Here is a 20,112-nt window from a genome sequence, read left to right as displayed (position 1 = left end):
CCAACATAGTTTAGCAGCAAAAACTAGAAAGAGAAATCCCATTCAAAATCACCTTAGATAAAATAAAATACTTAGCAATCTATCCCCCATGAAAAACACAGGAACTATATAAACACAACTCCAAAACACTCTCCACACAACTAAAACTTGACTTGAGCAATTGGAAAAACATTAACTGCTTATGGATAGAACGAGCCAATATAATAAAAATGACCATCCTACCCAAGCTTATTTATCTATTTAGTGCCATACCCATAGAACTTCCAAAAAAATTTTTTTTTACTGATTTAGAAAAAAAATAACAAAGTTCATTTGGAAGAACAAAGGTTCAAGGATATCCAGGGAAATAATGAAAAAAAAAAATACAAAGGAAGGTGGCCTTGCAGTCCCAGATGTCAAACTATATTATAAAGCAGCCGTCATCAAAGCAATTTGGTACGGGCTAAGAGACAGAAAGGAGGATCAGTGGAATAGACTTGGGGTAAGTGACCTCAGCAAGACAGTATATGATAAACCCAAAGATCCTAGCTTTGGGGCCAAAAATTCACTATTTGGTAAAAAAAAAGTGCTGGGAAAATTGGAAGACAGTGTGGGAGCGATTAGGTTTGGATCAACACCTCACACCCTACACCAAGATAAACTCAGAATGGGTGAATAACTTGAATATAAAGATGGAAACTATAAGTAAATTAGGTGAACACAGTATAGTATACATGTCCAATTTTAGGGAATGGAAAGATTTTAAAACCAAGCAAGAGTTAGAAAGAGTCATAAAATGTAAAATAAATAATTTTGACTACATCAAATGAAAAAGTTTTTGTACAAACAAAACCAATATAACTAAAATCAGAAGGGAAGCAACAAATTGGGAAACAATCTTCATAAAAACCTCTAACAAAGGTTTAATTACTCAAATTTACAAAGAGTTAATCAATTGTACAAAAAAATCAAGCCATTCTCCAATTGATAAATGGGCAAGGGACATGAATAGGCAGTTTTTAGATAAAGAAATCAAAAGTATTAATAAGAACATGAAAAAGTATTCTACATCTCTTATAATCAGAGAAATGCAAATCAAAACAACTCTGAGGTATCACCTCACACCTAACAGATTGGCTAACATGAAAGCTATGGAAAGTAATGATTGCTGGAGGGGATGTGGCAAAATAGGGATATTAATTCATTGTTGGTGGGGTTGTGAATTGATCCAACCATTCTGGAGGGCAATTTGGAACTATGCCCAAAGGGTGCTAAAAGACTGTCTGCCCTTTGATCCAGCTATAGCACTGCTGGGTTTGTACCCCAAAGAAATAATAAGGAAAAAGCCTTGTACAAGAATATTAATAGCTGGGCTCTTTGTGGTGGCCAAAAATTGGAAAATGAAGGGATGACCTTCAATTGGGGAATGGCTGAACAAATTGTGGTGTATGTTGGTGATGGAATACTATTGTGCTAAAAGGAATAATAAAGTGGAGGAATTCCATGGAGACTGGAACAACCTCCAGGAAGAGCAAAAGGAGCAGAACCAGGGAAACATTGTACACAGAGACTGATATACCGTGGTACAATTGATCGTAATGGACTTCTCCATTAGTGTCAAGGTAATGTCCCTGTACAATCTGTAGGGATCTATGAGAAAAAACACTATCCACAAGCAGAGGACAAACTGTGAGAGTGAAAACACCGAGGAAAAGAACCTGCTTGACTACAGGGGTTGAGGGGATATGACTGAGGAGAGACTCTAAATGAACACCCTAATACAAATACCAACAACATGGAATTTGTTTTTAATCAAGAACACATGTGATATGTGTTCTTGTGATGTGATCCCAGTGGAATCGGGCATCGGCTATGGGAGAGGTGGGGAGTGGGGGGGGGGGGGGGAAGAAAATGATCTTTGTCTCCAATGAATAATGTTTGAAAATGACCAAATAAAATAATCAATATAAAAATTAAATGGGTAGATTGGTATTTTTCCTCTCTAACATAGCTTCTGGTTCTGAGCTTCTTCGATAAAATAAAATTTTAGTAGGTTTTATAAATTTTCTTTTCAGTCAACTTTGTAACAAATGTATGGACTACTTTTATATTATTAGTTTTAAATAAATTTATACTCAGATAATGGAGGAGCAAGATAAAGAAAAAATTGAATTAAATAAACATTTAAACATGTAATTAATTAATTTTGTGTTCAGCAAAGAAAGAAAGGAGGGAAAGGATAGAATGAAAAGAAAGAAAATAAGAGAAATCATGGAATGATATAGTATTAAAAGAATCAAAATTGCAGGTGACTCAAAGGACACTGGAAAGTCTCATTATCAAGGTATCCACATGGGAAAGTGGATGTAATACTGGGTCTGGAGTCAACAAGTCCTGAATTCAAATTCCATGTCAGAAATTTACTAGCTTACTACACCCTAGACAAGCCATTTAACCTCTATCTGCCTCAGTTTCCTCAGTTATAAAATGGGGCACGACATCTACCTCATAGAGTTGTTCTGATTTCAAATGAGATATTTGTAAAGAGCTTAGCACAATGCCTGTCACATAACAGTCACCATTTAAATCCTAATTTTATTATTAATTATAGATGTTTATAGTCTATAATATGCTACCAATTATGATAGTAAAATGATTATATAATTCATACACAGATTTGTGTGTGTATGAAAGAATTACAGAATTGCAATTGCAATTGCAAACAGAAAGAATTGCACCAATTATATATGAATAGTGATACATAATAAGAGATGGGTAGAACAAATTAAGAATCAGTACTTAATAAATGTTTAAAAAATTTTCAACATTACTTTTGGAAGATTTATGGGATTGTAGAGACAATAAGAATATATCATAAGAAAGAAGGATTTTGATGTATACCTTTGAGGCGATATCAAAGATTTATTGAAATGCTCAAGTAATAAGAAAAGCAGTGCGCTGTCATGGGAAGAACACAGGAATTGGAGTCAGAAGGAAGATGACCCAATTACGACCAATACTTAATGTCCATGTGACCATGGGCACTTGCCAGGGTGGATTCCTGGAGAGTCTGTACTTGAAAGCATTCCTGGTAGAGGGGTGCATGATGTGGCCATGTGCAAAATTTTTAAAAAGTAATCATTAATTCTGGAGTCCACATTCCTTTCATGATAATTTACTCAATATATCAGATTATAACCATTGAAAATGAAGGTGCTCTATTAGATTAGAAAATCTTTAAGATCCCTTTCAGTTTGAAAATCTGTTATCCTGAGAATACTGCCATATTCAACTCATTAAACCTAAAATTATAATTGAAGTATTTCCATAAAAAATCATCAAAAGTTAATGTCTCTGATATCCCCTTTTTATAATCAACTTTCATATTCCAGACATACAAAAAATCTTCATATATCTACATATTTGTGGGTATAAAATAAACGTATAATTAAAACACTTTGATTTTTACCAATTGAATTCTCTGAAATGATTTTTTTCCAGGGCTCTTTGGGAAAGCAAGTCAATCGTAACAAGGCTGTTTGTGGGCTCTCAGAGACTAAGACGTAGGCTGCTTTAGTGGACTATAAATTCAATAGGAAGCCAGTGGGGTGACATGGAAGACAAAATCAATTGCTAGGGAGATGAGAAATCTCTGAGGACACCAAAAATTGCAGACTTTTTTTTTTGCTATTATTGTATTGTTTTGTTTTGTTGGACTTAAGGCAAGGATTTTCCTGCCTTTTCTAAAAGAGCTCCATAAAAGTCAGTGTGCAAACTATAAACTAAAAACTAAACTAAAATAACATGACAGAATTCCCCACAGCTGAGTATTTTATTGATGATAGAAACTAAGGATGGTGAAGACCATGACAAGCAGAGTGAATATCAACCTAAGTAGCATTGCAGTAATTAGAAGATATCAATGACCTGCAGTTTGAGTTGCCCCTCGCTGTGTGTGCAACTTTTAATTGTACCTGGTTCATATACATATATAAATATAAATTTCCATATATCTATATATACATGTCTATATCTATATCTATATCTATATCTATATCTATATCTATATATCTATATCTATATCTATATATATATCTTATGTCTTTTCATTTATTTGTTAACTATTCCCCGTAAAGCTTTGGGTATTCATAGCAATGTGAGCAACAGGTTTATGGGTGGAATGTTTTGTTGCTACTTTTTACCACGTCATTTCAGTAAACACATTTGATGGGGGTTTATGACTTACATTTTAAGGAAAAATAGACTCATAAATTTCATAAATTACCTGAGTTTGTTGTTAACTATCCCTTAGAGAAGATATATGGCTATCGGAATTGGGTGAGAGATGTCCAGAGTGCTAAGCAAACAAGTGCAAGTATTTTTTAGAGGCTATCAAGACCTATCCAGCGGTGAATAAGAATCTTTTATGTAATATATATATATATATATATATATATATAATATAATAATATATATAAATATATATGTAAAAAGTAATCATAGGGGGGCAGCTGGGTAGCTCAGTGGATTGAGAGCCAGACCTAGAGACGGGAGGTCCTAGGTTCAAATCTGGCCTCAGACACTTCCCAGCTGTGTGATCCTGGGCAAGTCACTTGACCCCCATTGCCTAGCCCTTACCACTCTTCTGCCTTGGAGCCCATACACAGTAGTGACTCTAAGACAGAAGGTAAGTGTTTAAAAAAAAAATAAGTGATCATAGAGCCTTCCTTTGAAGACATCCTAACCAATGGAATCCTTAAACATGGAATGTAGTCCATTAATGCTTTTAGGAAGGTCTACAACCTGGGGTGATGCATTCTATTTGGATGGATATTTCTCATTGTTAGAAAAGTTTTCCATGCATCAATTCTAAATATGCCTCTTGACAACTTCAATTCACCACTCCTGGTTCTGCTTTCTAGAGTCAAGAAGAATAAGTCTTAACCCTCTTTTTCCATTATAACCTTACAAGGACTTGAAGAAAGGCAACACTCTACTCTGCTTCCAAACCCCCAAATAATTGCTTCTAAGGAAATACATAATTGAATTATCTCATTTAAAAAAAATAATTAATGAGATGGGAAAAGAAAAGTTTTTTTATCATGCACTTAACTATGGTTGATAAGTCTGACAGTATCCCCTGAACATTTCCCATCTCTGCCTAGTTATTATATAGGGCTTTTAAATTTGTAAAGCATTTTGTACATCTCATTTGATCTTCAAATCATGTCTTGAATCTAAGCTATTTCAATAGACTACTGTAGAGCATCCCTATCTCAAATTTGTTACATATGCAACAATAAACATCATCTAAATATGTGACAGTCTCATCCCTCTAGTTCCTATGCCAGAGTTTTAGAACTTCCCACCAATCTATATCTGACCACAAATGGGAACATCTTCTCTGCTTCAGTCAGAAAAAGCTACTTTCTAATGATTTCTAATAAATGAAATATAATGATTTCATTTTTCTCTCAAGCCCATTACAATATACATTCCCACAATGCTGATTTTGCCAAATTGATGTTTTTCCTTCAAAATGATACGCATATAGGTATGTATAGGATGCATGTCACTCTAACATCATTGTTTTGAATCTCTATTTTTTCTGAATCTTGAAGAATTTTCCACTATCTAGAGACTTTATCCTAAAATGAAACCCTGAGATGATTTTAAGCCATTACAAAACATACTTGCATGCACTCTATCTCTCATACAGATACCTACACACACACACACACACACACACACACACACACAGACTCATGCAAACAGAAAACCAAATAAACCTTAATTATCTTTTAGCATTTTAGATTAGCTATAGTGGGAAATAAAATAGTGAAAGTTGGAAGAAAGAGGTTGGAAGGGATGTGAAGAGATAAACAGACAGACAGACAGACAGACAGACTTAATGGGGAAGTTAAACGAGAAGATCTCCAGTGACTGAAAGTTCCATCTATTTGTTTCATACCATGGAGATTTGATATTTGTTCAGTTTAATGCCCAGAAATCATCACTGGTTGTTTGAATGAAATTCATTTTTTTCTTAAACGATGAGAATTGTGTATAATCTATGTATTCTCATGCTCATGTTAAATTAATTCCTGTGAAATGTTATTCCCTTCTAAAATTATTGAAAATCACATTCAAAAGAGTGGCCAAACGATGTCATTTTCTTGGCTACCACATTGTATTATTGTACATAGTTCATTCCAAAAGTCTTTGGTCTTACCTTTAATGAAAATTCTCTGCAAAATTTTGAAAGGTCATGATAATAATAAAAAAGTATTAAAGTTATAAATATCAAAATATTAATAGTTAGGATCTTTCTGTGTCAGTGGTATCTTTTAGATAAAATCTTTTGTGGGGATGCTTGGATGGATGTAAATGATTGAATAATCACATTAAATATTAACAAAATATTCAAGTAAATTTGCCCTGTATCAAGCAGTTTTATCTGATTATATCCTCTACCAATTTAGAGCTGCTATTCCCCCAATGTCTTTGCTTATTAAATTTAAAATAAATGATTCATTTCAGAGCTACTTTATCTAGTAGAGACACATTATATATTTTCTATGAATTGTACAAGATAGATAAACATAACTGTACTTTCTGATTCCATGTGAGGAAAAATGAAACAAATATAATTTCTGTCTCTAGAGTTTTCATTCATATCCTACTATTACATGTTGTGTAGATACATAGTTCATGTAGACTGAATGTTGGATATGGAGTTAAGAAGACTTGGGTTTTAATCTTCTGCATCTTACTGGTTGTATGACCCCATAAGAGTTGTTAAACCTCTCTTTGGGTTTAGCTTCCTCACTGATAAAGTAGGGAAATTAATATTTTAGTTACCTAATAGCACTGTTACAAGAGACTTGAATGGCATAAGAAATTCTAAAATGCTTTCCAAATAATAATCAACTCTGAATATAAATATTTTACTAGCATAACTATGGATTCTGATATACCTTTCAGGGAAATACACCCATTAATGCAAGCAATACGATTTAGTTCTTAAAAATAAAATATTGATTTGTCAGCAATTAAAAGATTTATTTTATGCTAATTGTGTGGAAGACTAATGATATGATGGCATCAGATATAATGAATCACTCATGGAATAGATAAATGAATTTCTTTTATTTCCCCCAAACTCCAAATAGAGGACTATAAAGTCCACTAAGTTTAATGAAATTCACAAATAACTGAGTTTTATTTTACTTTTCATAGTGAAAGACAAACAAACAAACAAACAAACAAACAAAAACCTCCTTCTCTATGTATCTTAAGGAAATGAAGCTTTTCATTAGGTGGGGAGGGAGGAATAATGGATTTGGAGGAAGAATAGCTGGCTCAAATTGAAGTCCTCCAAACTTACTACCTGCACTACTTCAATCATGTCATTTAACCACTGTCTCTTGGTTACCTAATTTGGAAGTGGGGCACTTTTGATTATATGACTACAATGGTTCCATCTAGCCGAATCATAATCTGACAAAATGCTGTCAAACCCAAGTAGAAACTGAGGCCATTAATTTTACATATCAACTTTTATCTTGCAAATTCCTTCAGGATAAGGATTAAAACTCTGACACAGATACAATATTCCTTATTAGGAATTCCCTTCATTTCCTTCACAAGTAAAATCACTGAGAGTTCCCTCTCTCTTACACACACACACACACACACACATAATTCTGATCGAGATACCTTGGAGGAGACATAATTTTAGACAAAGCCCCTGCCCAGAGGACTTTAAAATTTAGTTTGATAAAGACAAAACATAGTTATTACAGGGATCTCATCTTCCTACAAGCTCACATCAACTCCCAACTGTTCAGTACTTCACTCTTCCTGACTGGAGAGGATGGAAGGTGTAATTCATTGTCACTCCCAGATCCTTCACAAGGAAGGTACCCAAGACAAATCTTTCTTTGTTCTTCCCTTGGCTGTACTTTTCTGGACAATGTCATTCCCTTGAAAAGGCCACCTCACTCACCTGGCTCCACCCTTTCAGTTTCTTTTAATGTACTTTCTTTCCCTTTTAGATAGTGAACCACAAGGAAAGGGGCAGTCTTTTTCCTTTCTGTTGGGAGTTTTAAAGTGTTATGGCCAGGGAAAAGGCATGTCCCAGTGTGCCTCAGGGGTCCCTCCCCCTTACTTCCTGGTGTGGGATTGGTGGACCAAACCCACGCTGGGGGAGGGACCACATCCCTTGCCTCCTGGTGTGGGATTGGTCTTGAATTGGACCAATACCATGCTAGGGATGGGGCATGCCCCCTACTTCTGGGCACGGGATTAGTCTATATGAGGACCAATCTCTCACCTAGGAGGGAACTTTGAAAGTTTAACACAATTAATTTCAGCCAGTTGAAAATATGGTTTTTCTTCTTTCATTAATCGGTTAAAAGAAAGTTTTTATTTTATTCATTTCATTGTGTATCTCTAAGTCTTAGTACAGTGCCTGGAATGTAGAAGGTACTAAACAGTTGCTTATTGATGATTGATTACAACACAGATAATGAGAAATGAGTTCTAACACATGACAATATAAGATTAGATATACACTGAAGAACAAAGACAAAGGGAACTATCCACCAAAGAATGAGGAGAGATCATTGTGGCTTGTTTGACTAGAGAAGATTGTATTGCTGGAGGACTTGGAAGAATTCATAGGCCACAATGAAATTGTGCAGAGAGGATATTTCAACATAAGGTTAATACTTCTATAAACAAAGATAATGACCAATATATTTTTTGAATTTTCTGATTTATAAATAATATTAATTATAGATATTCCCAAGGTCTTTGATGTTAGTATCTAACATTATACCGTGATTTGGTCAAATTTGTTGGTTTGGTTTTTAGATAGAAAGCTGGGCTTGGAAGTAGTATCCAAGTAGATAATATAAAAAATGACCATTGAGGATATAGCAAATACTACATAAAATATCAAATGAAACTAAAATGCAAAACAATATTCCCCAAGCATATTTGGTTACTGAAAATGCACGAAGGCCAGAACAATATTATCTCTGAGGATTCAGAAACAATATATCAGCTAGTTAGTAAGTATTTCACTCAAAAAGAATTTTTCATGTTCAATTATCTGTAACACTAGTTCTATCTTTTGGGAATGGAAATTTATTGTCTACATTTTGGCATGTGGCAAAGCAGTAAGATTCATTCAGGGACACAGACAAATGAGGTTTCCTTTTAGGACAGTGAGAGGAAGAAAACAAAAATACTTTCTGAGTTCATTTTATAGAAAGGGATGCTTATTGTCTTACCCCTGGTACATAGAAAATGGTTAACTGTGGAAAGATATGATTTAAACAGTAGCCTGACATTGTAGCTACTCAAAAAAGTTATTTCAATATGACTGCAAGTGATACTGATTTGTAGTTTATAGAACTATTTCAATACTCGACATAGAACAAATACTGATTGAATATGTTACAAAAAATCACTGTACTAAATGCTTAATGGGATACAAAGATGAATAAGACAGTTTTAATTTGTCAGTAGGTTGGCATTATTAACTGTCTTAATTTGAAATTTAAAATTGATTTGATTTTATATTCTTCTGTTACACTAGTAGACTAAAAAAGTGCTACAATTAAATATGCAGATAATTGAGGCCAAAATGGGGAAAAGAACCAGACTATAATTATATTAAATCTTATTTCCATTTGTTGATCCTGAGTGACCCAGATTGCCTGCAGTGATTAAATTAATTAGATGATATTTGAACTCTTGATTTTACTTTGCCATTATAGCTAGAAGGAATCAGGGTTCTGTAGAATAAGAGAAATAGATTCTATATTCTGTTCATGAGTGTTAATGAACATGATTTGAGGGGTTAAAATTATATCTCAAAGATATCATCTTTCCTCACCAAAATGAAACATGACGGTATATGGAACTTGGATCTACAAAGAAAACTCTCATCTTCTGCATTCATATTTTTCTAATAGAAAAAATAATTATCAGATCTATGAGAAATCTGAGATAACTTTTCTTAAAAGGGAAAATACAAAAATGTGATGTTAATGACATAAGTATAAAAAAAGATTTCTTAATTTTCTGGAGACACTGGGAAGATGTCATAAGACATTTGGGGATCTCATTCTCTAATGTTAACTATGAACAAATTAAAAGGTTGGGTACAGAATGAGGCTAAACATAGATATAGATATAGATATAGATATAGATATAGATATAGATATAGATATAGATATAGATAGATATAGATATAGATATAGATAGATATAGATATAGATATAGATATAGATATAGATATAGATATAGATATAGATATAGATATATACATACATATATACTGCAACTAATATTACCTGAAATTTATGACACATAGTATTTCAGGTTTTTGGGTTAGGTGCTATTATTATTTCCATTTAACAGATGAAGAAACTGAGATTCATAGAACTTGAGTGATTTGCTCAAGGTGATCTATTTACAAAGTGCCCAATCAGAAATCAAACTCAGATCTCCTTGAGTCAAAGGCCAACATTCTACCTATTATACCTTTAAAGAACTACATATTTGATTGTGTGATTCCTTCAGGTATTGATTCCTCAATTGAAAGATACAAGAAAGAGACTGCTAGAAACATTACACCTATCAGATGATGGAGGATTACAGATGAGAGTGCATGGAAACTAGAAGTGATGACATTTAGGATTTGGTTTTTAAAAAACAGATTTTCTTATATCACATCTTTTCCTATCTTTCATCACCACATGTTTTCTGGATTTAATACAGTAAATTATCCTTTAGCATGAACCTATTCTGCATAATTTCAAAATGATGAACTTGTTAAAAATGGGTACTATGGAGACCAAATTCATATTGCCTCCATAAAACTTTCACAGGCAAAATACTCTTAGTTTGTTTAATGAATCATCATATATTGCGGACTCAAGACTCTTCATTATTCTGGTTGCTTTGGCCTAGATGTATTCTAACTTAACAATGACCCTTACTAATATGGTCTTCAGAGCAGAACATATGACTCCAGTTATGTTCTAACACTGAGATTATTACCTTCTCATTTCTGGAAACTATTTCTCTTAATGCAAACCTGGATCTCATTACCATTTTGGTTACTTTTCAGGTAGTAGTGGGGCATCATGGTGGCACACTTAATAGAACACTGTTCTTGAATTTAGGGTGACATGAATTCAAATGTAGCTTCAAACATTTACTAGTTGTGTGGGTGGCCTGAGTGAGTTATTTAACCATATTTTCATCAATTTCCTCATCTGTAAAATGAGTTATAGAAGGAAATGGTATCTTTGCCAAGAAAATTCCAAATAAAATGGGTTCACAAAGAATTAGTTGGACATGATTGAAACAACTGAACATCAATATATGGCTGACTTATTGAGAATGGTATTTATTAAACCCTCTCAGGTTGTTTCTTTTAAAATTAAAACTCATGCTATAATATGCTTATATATGTGATATATCTTTTTAAACTCAATATAAAACTTTAAATTAATTCCAATGAATTTCATTTCACTAATTTAGCCTGATACCTTAGGTTCTCAAGATCTTTTTGAATTTTGTTAAACTGTTAATTCTTGCAAACTTGTATTATGTATAGATTTGATAAGTATGTCATCTGTGTAGCTTTATTCAAGTCATTGATAGAAATACTGAACAGCAAAAAGCCAATACATAACCTAGTATTATTACATCAAAGGCCTCTTCCAAGATTGATTCATTTACCATTGCTCTGAGTCAAGTCATTTGACTATTTCCAAATACATTAAATTGCAAAGTAATCTAGACTATTTCTTCCTCTTTTCCCCACAAGAAGAGAATCAGATATTTTATTTTAAAATAATTTTTTCTGAATATTTGACTTCCTCAATGCCCCCAGTCTTGAAGTACAAAAGCTATAAATGGGCCTTATATTATTTCTCCTCAGGAATAGGTTCTTCTACCTACTGCATTTCTAACCTGGGCCACTTTTTCTCTTTAGGCAACCTCATATTCTCATCTGAAACATCCCCAGATATTTACCATATGACTTATGGTGCAGAAACCTAATCATTGAAACCTATTTTTGTTCTAAAAAGCTGAGATCAAGAAATGTCTCCCTGACTCCACAGAAATCTGACTCCATAGTAGCACTGGTTGATTACAAGTGTGTGTCAAAACATCTGGTATCAAATGCTTTTCTAAGAGATGGTAATATACTTCATTCTCATTCCTCTGAACTATTAACATTTTGGTAAACCATTTTGATAAATCTTTGTTAAAAATAAATAAAAGGAAATAATATTTGTCTCTCAGGACCTGTTCATCTAAAGCCATGTTGGCTCTTCACAATCCATAAGCTTGCTAAACATTTTAAAATGAAGCCTTAGGAATCAAAGGAATCAAAGTCAACATCTTTGGCCCAAGTTTGCAGTTTGTTGTAAAACGTGTGCTTCTCCAAGACTATGTCATGTTTTCTATTCATGCAAGTTATCTCACTGATGGAGACTCAGTAATTCTCGTTATCAGTTTTCATTTTCATATATGAGGATTGTGAAAAGGGAATTTTCCTCCCTTTGTTTTAGTTTAATTAATCAGGGACCTGGATGTCCTTTATCATTAAGATATGCAGGGGCACATGCCCACAGTGAAAGGAAGTTGAAACCAACAATTAATTAACTAATTAATTACCTATTAATCCCACAAGCATTGCCTCCCTAGGCAGTGCCCGGAAAATTAAGGAACTATGATTGGTTCCTGAGATATGACTTGGGAGAGCTAGTGGGTGACGAAAACTACTTAGATAGGCTGGAGAACATTTTCTCTCTGGCTCTGGTGATGCTTGCTGAAGGGACATTATGATTCTGATTAGGATTCTGAGTTTGGCATTGGTGACTCTTGTTGAAGGGACACACTTGCTTTGGTGTCTCTGAAGAGATTCTCATGGACTTCTGGCTAGAGAATGGAACTCTGTTGGTGAGGAGCTTCATTTCATCAGAATGGCAGATAGGGTGGTAGGCTAGGCAACACTCTACCTCTTTCCTACATTTCCCTCTGTTACTATCTCTATTTAGATGTAATAAAGCTACTAAAGCTACTAAGAGCCTCATAACTTAATTTTAATTATTACAGCATATAGGTCATTTGGGTCCAGCAACCTGAATTCAACCAAGAGACCATCTGCCTAGCCATCCTAACTTCAGGTGATGAAAATGATTGACTTAATACAAACAAGGAATTATAAAAGAAGGCATAATAAGTTTATAAAGATATAATTATTAAACATGGGGAGAAGCTAAGTGGCTCAGTGGATTGAAAGCCAGGACTAGAAATGGGAAGTTCTGGATTAAAATCTGGCCTCAGAAACCTAGTGGGGTGACTCTGGGTAAGTCATTTAACCCCCATTACCTAGCTGTTACCATTCTCAAAGGTTATTCTCCTTGGCAAAATAAACATAAACAAAATATGAAGCAACTCTGTTTTCTCTCTTTTGTCTGTTATTTCTTTCACCCCAAATAATAGTCCTAAGCTTCCTTTGATCTTTCTCTTTTCCTCTTTCAATATATAGATGTATACACACAATGTAAACACATATACATAAAAATTCAAATGCATATGTGCACTTATTTACTTATTGTAATGACAGAAATTTTTGCAATCTATAATAAACACATACACACAGATAAATGTACCACTGACAACCTTCTGGTTAAAACACTACAAATATTTCTCAGTATATACATGATACATACACACATATATGTTTAATGAATGCAAGGGGGGATCAAAAGATATAGAGAGAACTGTTTGAGATGGAGGAAATGATAAAAGACAACTGTGAAAACACAGTTGCTTTATTTTTATTTTGCTTTTATTCTTATGTATATGTATATGTGTATATATCTAATTTCTATATCTGTCTCTACTTTTTTAAAAACAGCTTGTCTCATCTTATCTTTCCTGACCAGCTTCAATTCTTTCTAATCTTTAGCATTTTGGACACAATTCATATAGAAACATGGCATATTTTTGCATTAATTCTTTCTTGCTTGTCCTTACTTTCATGTCTTCATAATAACTTTGCAGATTTTAAGTTGTCTCTGTTATCTGTGCATCCATATTAGTCTCTTCAGAAAACTTCCATTTACCCTTTATGTATTCTAAATTCCATTTTTCAAATTGATTTTTTCACTCCTGAGATAATTTACTCCTATAAAGTATTAGTCCATGAGATGTTTTCTGTTTTTTTTGTATGAATTCTTCAGTATATACTTTCCCTAGATTGCGAGTATGTTTGTCTTGGTCTGACGGCCTCTTCTTTGTCAAAAATTCAAAAAGATAGTAGTCACTTAGCCCTAAGGTTACTGTCATTTCTACCCTACTCACCAGTCACTCCTAGTTAATGGTGATATTCCAAGTAGAAGTACTCTGTACCCAATCTTCTACCTTTTGGAGCATAAATGTATCATTAAAGCAAATTAAGTAGTTATTAACTGCTATGATTTCTGGTTACTAATGGTAATTTCAGGTAAAACTGCCCTGTTTTGCTCAGATACCTGTCTTTGTCCTCTATAATTGGGAAGAGGGATAATACAATAATAATACAATAATACTTAAAAGTTTGTAAAACTTTTTCCATATTTTATCTCATTGATCTTCACAATGATTCTATTAGGTAGGTACTAAGACCCCCATTTTATGAGTCAATAAATAAAGGCTGGAATAAATTAATGATTTGCCAAGGGTCACAAAGTTTTTAACTCTCTGAAGAAGGATCTAGACTCACATCATACTGACTCTAAGTCCAGCATTTTTCCCACTACATTTGTATAATATGCTATAGTATAGTAAAATAGACAGTTTTCATATTGTTATGAATATCTTCTTAATGTGCTTTTGAGTATGAAAAGTTCATTTTAGTATTACATACTGGTTTTGAGCATATAATCCCGACAAATAATTTATAGAAATGTATTTGAAACCACTATATCCTAGGTCTGTGTTGATGAACCTATGGCATGTGTGCCTTAGAGGCTGCTTCGCTCCCCGTCTCTAGGTGGCTGAGGACATTTCTCACATCACCCTCCACCCCACCTTTTCCCAGAAGCCCAATGGGAGTGCTTCCTCTATCCCTTGTCTGAGGAAATGGAGTGTTGGGGGCCTCACATGCAGTGTGAGAGTTGCAGTTTGGGCACTACATCTCTAAAAGGTTTGCCATCGTTGTCATTTGCCATCATTGTCAAAGTATATTATTTATGCTCAAATTTGTAAGGCAATAGATGAAAGCTATATCAGGATTACTATAAGAAATGTATTTTTTCTAATAGCTCCTTGTGAATAAACTTGGTTCTCTTTAGTCCAATCAACATTTATTGTGGTACTGTACTTGACGAGAAACAAAAAGATGAAAAATTATAATCTCCACACTCATAAAATTTATATTCTATTAGGAGGATATGAAGTATGTATACAAATAACTATCATATATATTGGGATGTGATTAAATATGCAAGAGGCATTAGAATGGCAAGACATGGGATAGATAGTGGGATAATTTCAAGATGATAGCTAGCATTTACATGGGACTTTAAGGTTTACAAAATTCTAAGTTTTATCTCTCTGAATTCTCAATCTTATGAAGTAGATACTATCTCCTTATTACAAATGAGAAAACCTTAAAAATTATTAAATGAAACTGAAAGTAATACACATTTTGTCTTAGGCAGTATTTGAACACAAATTTTTTAATTCTTATTTTAAAAATGTCATTATCATGCAACACATTTCCATATTATTTATTGTTGTAAGAGCACAATCATACAAAACCAAAACCCCAAAATAAAACCATAAATACACTGATGTGAAAGATAGTATCCTTTGATCTGAACCCAACTGATTCTAACAGTTTTTTCCCTCCCTCTGGAAGTGGATAGCATTCTCTGTCATAAATCTTTAAGTATCGTCACTGTTGATTGCATTGCTGAGAGTAGCCAAATTTTTGGAGATGATCACTGCAATATTTCTGTTAATATAATGTTCTTCCATCTGCATCAGTTCATGCAGATCTTTCCAGATTTTTCTGAAATCATTTTGCTTGCTATTTCTTATAGCACAATAGTATTCCATCACTAGCTTGTACCACAATTTGTTCAACCATTCCTCAACTGAAGGACTTCCTCTCAATTTCCAGTTTTTTGCCACCACAAAAAGAGCTGTTATTAATATTTTTATACACGTAGGTTCTTTCTTCTTTTGTATTATCTCTTTGGTATATAGACCCAATGGTGATATTACAGGATCAAAGAGCATGCACAGTTTTATAGTCCTTTGGTCATTGTTTCAAATTGTCCTCCAGAATGGTTGAATCAGTTCACAACTCCACCAACAATGCAGTAGTGTCCTAATGTTGCAACATTCCCTCCAATATTTATTACTAGCCAATCTGATAAGTATAAGTCAGTACCTCAGCATTGTTGTTTTAATTTTAATTTCTCTAATCAAGAGTGACGTAAAATATTTTTTCATATGTGTTAGTGGCCATAAAACCCATGCTGACTGACATGGTCACAGGTGGAAACTGAGGACTGCAAAGTGGCCTCCAGAAAGGATGAGACACTACTCAGCCCCCTTGTTATGTGACTTCTCTCACTAACATCCCTTTCTATTGGAATTGTTATGATTATTGCTCTCTCCTTAGCTTCCTGAAAAATAATATGAGAGAAAAATACTTGCAGGACTAATACACATGTAACCACTTTAATCCCCCCCCCCCCCGAATATCACCAAAAGATCATACTTAGGGAACTAAAATCTAAAGATTCCCATGTACCCACTTAGGAGGAAAATCCCCTCCCTTTTTTCTTCTTTGGCTTAAATCTCTAGATTCTCCACCCCCAATGAAAGCCAGGGATGACAGACATATTAATCATTTCTCAAGCACAAGGTGGAGCATCATAGTTCACTGGTTTGTTATGTTTACAGGAGCCAAAGCAACATTACTAAGATACCTTAATGAAACATAGAAAAATGAAAACTGGAAATTGGAAATACCTAACTCTGGATTGTGTTAAATTTACCCTTTAACCCTGTACCTAGTAGCATTGTTTTTGTTACCTATCTCCTAAGTAATTCTAAATGATTATGTAAGGTGATTAAAAGCAATAATGATTTTCTTAGTGGGTCATCCCACAGGTCAGTGGGAACAGACCCCTGGTTGCCCTCCCTGTGACATTTATCTCTAGCAAGCTTTGCTTTGTTGTAGCAACTTGGTATATACAAGTTGGTCATAGAATGTTAATTAAACAATTTGTTAAAAGTTAATGTGTGACATATCTAATTATCTATAAGATATCATGTATGCTGAAAAATGAGACTGTGTGACAGAGAAATATGTAACCACTGAGGAATAAAATAAAGACAAACCCTGTGCCTGGTGGAAGAGCTCCCTGTCATGCCTGTGCAGCAGGTTTGAAACACTCAGCTGTCTCCCACTCCTTATTCCACCTAAGTTGTAACACCTAGTCATAAGGAACCCCTGACTTTGTAGACTGCTGGACATCCTTCAAAACATATGATTATTGATGGCTTTATATATGTAGATTACTTCTACATATCCTTTGATCATTTGTCAGTTAGGGAATGACTTGTGTTCTTATAAGTTTGACTTAGTTCTGTACAGATTTGAGAAATTAGTCCTTTATTAGAGAAATTTGTTATAAACATTTTTTCATAGTTTGTTGTTTCCTTTCTAATTTTGGTTACATTAGTCTCATTTGTACAAAAGCCTTTTAATTCAATATAATCAAAAATTTTTCATTTTATATCTTATAATGTTGTCTCTCTCTTGTTTGGTCATAAATTCTTCCCTTCTTCAAAGATCTACCAGGCAAACTATTCCATGTTTTCCTAATTTAGTCATGGTACCACTCTTTATGTTTAAATAATATACCCATTTTGACCTAATTATGGTATAGGAATACAGGTCTTTCTGACTCCATGCCCAGAATTTTATCCACTATAGAAACTAACTGCCTAGTTAGGTTAGAAAAGTAGGAAATACATGAAGGAGTTACCATCTGAATTGAGACTTGCAAGAAGAAACTTACTCCAGCAGTCAGAGTATAAAATTGTTTTAGGCATGCTCTGAGTTCATATTAAGTACATAGAGATAGGAAAGAGGAGAAACAACAAGGAATAGTGTCCTGAAGAAACAGAACAACTAAAATTATTACAAAGAACAAGTCTTTCATTAGTACAAGAGAGACAGAGTACATAGCACCACCACACAGAATCATAAACATATACCACACAGAGCCAGTCTCTGGGATTCTGGGAACAATGTCTCTAGGAAAATGTACCAGAAATGGTAATATCTATCATGGTGAGTTCCATCATGTGATCTTCCAAGGAACTAAAGAACTTGGGGTCTTATATACACTTTGGGAAATAAAGGCAAAGAAGGATAACTGACAAGGAGGTTAGGGAAGGAGGTTTCCAGCCAAGGGCTGGACTACTTGGGATAGTTATACATACAATGGGAGAAACTTCTTTCATTCATTCATTTATTTGATTTAGACTATTTCCCCATGGTTATGTAACTCAGGTTCTTTCCCTTCCTCCCTTCCCCTCTCCCATAGCCAAGGAGTAATTCCACTGGGTTTTACATCTATCATAGATGAAAACCTATTTCCATATTATTTATATTTGCAATATAGTGATCTTTTAGAATCTACATCAATGGGGGAAACTTCTAAGACAAAAGCTTACTTTAACTTATATCTACTAATTCTATCCAGAGTAAGATCATTGGTTACTTACTTGAAGGTTTATTGTTCAGACTAAGACAACCATCAGTCTGGGAATTCCTTGAAGTTTCTAAGGGACAAAAGTAAATTTGGTGGTTTCATAAAACAAGGTTATCATTAGGAATTAATCCATTTTGGTAAAATCATAAATTGTAAAAAGGGGCATAGAACAAAATAAAGCTAAATGCTGGTTTAACCTAGAGTGTGTAAGTGCCTTATTCTTCATATTTGATTCAAATGTCAATGGAAAACCACCAAATATTTTTGAGTAAGAATGAAAACAATCACATATATGATTTTGGAGTTTACTTTGGAATCAAAATATGAAAAATGAGCTAGAGTGGGTAGAGATTAGAGGTAGAATGGTATTTAATATACTATTATACTATTTGAAAAGGGAGGTAATGAATGGGACATTGCAATAGGATTAGAGGATAGAACTGGAGAAAGGAAAAAAGAAAAAATGAAGATTTGTGGGTGGTTCCCATCTTGTTAGGAGAGTAAGTCACAGAATAAATCAATAGACTTTTATTAAGCACAAATAACATGAAGATACAATGTGAAAAGAAAGGAAATTAGGACCTGGAGACATCAGAGGTTGCCATCTTATGAACTTCACCAAACTGTGAATTTTAGATTTTCTCCACCCTGATTAGTCTTTAAAATTCTAGCAACCAGGAATGTATACACCCCTACTTAAGGATTAAGTGTTGAGGAGGATGGCCTATGACAGACATGTGCTAGCAAGTGGCAAATAAGAAACAACTGACAGACCCCCTGGGCTGTCCTAAGTAAAGCTTAAGCTACTATTGGTACATGTGAGACACAAGAAGTGATGTAAAGAATGGTCTATATATTTTCACATAACTTCCTCTCTCCAGTCTCTCCCATGGAGAGGTGGCTCTCTCTCTAGTGGCTTGTGGCAGTGTGCTGGGTGCTTTGGCAGTTTGGCAATTTGCAGCTTGCCAGTGAGGTGACTGGAGAAGCTCTGTAGCATGGGTTAGGTGAGGCGTCTTCCCTGAGCAACTTGGGTGAGTGGTTAGACTTATTCCTCCTTTCCTTTACCTCCTAAAGCACTATCCTCTTAGGAGGCCCCTCATCTCAGAATAGACCTCATGGCTGTAAGCCAAGCTAGTTTTAATCTTCTGAGGAGGCCTTGTGGCTGAGTTCTCTGAACTTTCCTTGGCTTAGGTTAGGCCAGAAAAATCTTATACCCTTTTCTCTTTCTCTTCTTCTTACTTTCTTCTCTCTATTGTAATTAAACCACCATAAAAATCCCAAATTGACTTGAGTATTTTATTGGAATTGAATT

General features: G+C 34.2%; 1 long non-coding RNA gene across 1 annotated transcript in view; it reads right to left on the bottom strand.

The window, feature by feature from the left end:
* Nucleotides 1–18,855, bottom strand: part of LOC103095238 (uncharacterized) — a 38,611-nt gene extending 19,756 nt beyond the window's left edge. The window contains exon 1 of the long non-coding RNA XR_008913843.1: nucleotides 18,814–18,855. This is a non-coding gene — a long non-coding RNA (uncharacterized LOC103095238). The remainder of the gene's footprint in view (nucleotides 1–18,813) is intronic.
* Between the last annotated feature and the right edge of the window lie 1,257 nt (nucleotides 18,856–20,112).

This window comes from Monodelphis domestica, chromosome 8 (assembly GCF_027887165.1).
Source record: "Monodelphis domestica isolate mMonDom1 chromosome 8, mMonDom1.pri, whole genome shotgun sequence".
NCBI classification, from domain to species: Eukaryota; Metazoa; Chordata; class Mammalia; order Didelphimorphia; family Didelphidae; genus Monodelphis; species Monodelphis domestica.
This window is presented reverse-complemented; position numbering and strand designations above follow the sequence as displayed.